This window comes from Schistocerca americana, unplaced genomic scaffold (genome assembly GCF_021461395.2).
Source record: "Schistocerca americana isolate TAMUIC-IGC-003095 unplaced genomic scaffold, iqSchAmer2.1 HiC_scaffold_24, whole genome shotgun sequence".
Lineage (NCBI taxonomy): Eukaryota > Metazoa > Arthropoda > Insecta > Orthoptera > Acrididae > Schistocerca > Schistocerca americana.
This window is the reverse complement of record NW_025725950.1, coordinates 3,074,944-3,076,336: the sequence shown is the minus strand read 5'-3', so window position 1 is coordinate 3,076,336 and position 1,393 is coordinate 3,074,944.

Sequence of the window (1,393 nt, the reverse complement as noted above, 5' to 3'; positions counted from 1 at the left end):
TATCTGTGTATCATCGTCAATAAGAAGGTCGGAGGGATATAGTAAACCCGAAGTGAAGCATCTGAATCTATAACTAGTGTCACAGGAATGGTTCAAAACATAGACGGTAAGAAGAGCCAGTCTTCTTGTACTTGAGTCGGCATTGAGCATTTTGTATTTAATTCCGATGCAATTTCTGTGTTTCATCGTCAATAAGAAGGTCAGAGGGATACAGTAAACCTGAAGTGAAGCATCGGAATCCATAACTAGTGTCACAGGAATGGTTCAAACCGTAGACAGTAGGAAGAGGCAGCTTTCTAGTACTTATGTCGGCATTGTGCATTTTGTATTTAATTCCGATGCAATTTCTGTGTTTCATCGTCAATAAGAAGGTCACAGGGACACTGTAATCCTGAAGTGAAGCATCGGAATCTAAAACTAGTGTCACAGGAATGGTTCCAATCATGGACAATAAGAAGAGCCAGTCTTCTTGTACTTGAGTCGGCATTGTGCCTCTTGTATTTAATTCCGATGCAATTTCTGTGTTTCATCGTCAATAATGGGGACAGAGGGATACAGTAAACCTGAAGTGAAACATCTGAATCTGTAACTAGTGTCACAGGAATGGTTCAAAACATAGACAGTAAGAAGAGTCTGTTTTCTTGTGCTTATGTCGGGCTTTGTGCCTTTTGTATTTAATTCCGATGCAATTTCTGTGCTTCATAGTCAATAAGAAGGTCAGAGGGTTACAGGAAACCTGAAGTGAAGCATCGGAATCTATAACTAGTGTCAAAGGAATGGTTCAAAACATAGACAGTAGGAAGAGTCAGTCTTCTAGTACTGAAGTCGGCATTGTGCCTTTTGTATTTAATTCCGATGCAATTTCTGTGTTTCGACGTCAATAAGAAGGTCATAGGGATACAGTAAACCTGAAGTGAAGCATCGGAATCTATAACTAGTGTCACAGGAAAGGTTCAAAACATAGACAGTAAGAAGAGTCAGTTTTCTTGTACTTAAGTCGGCATTGTGCCTTTTGTATTTAATTCCGATGCAATTTCTGTGCTTCATCGTCAATACGAAGGTCAGAGGGTTACAGTAAACCTGAAGTGAAGCATCGGAATCTATAACTAGTGTCACAGGAATGGTTCAAAACATACAGGGTAAGAAGAGTCAGTCTTTTTGTACTTAGGTCGGCATTGTGCCTTTTGTATTTAAATCCGATGCAATATCTGTGTGTCATCGTCAATACAAACGTCAGAGGGATACAGTAAACCTGAAGTGAAGCATCTAAATCTATAACTAGTGTCACAGGACTCGTTAAAACATAGACGGTAAGAAGGGTCAGTCTCCTTGTACTTAAGTAGGCATTGTGCCACTTGTATACAATTCCGATGCAATTTCTGTGTTTCATCGT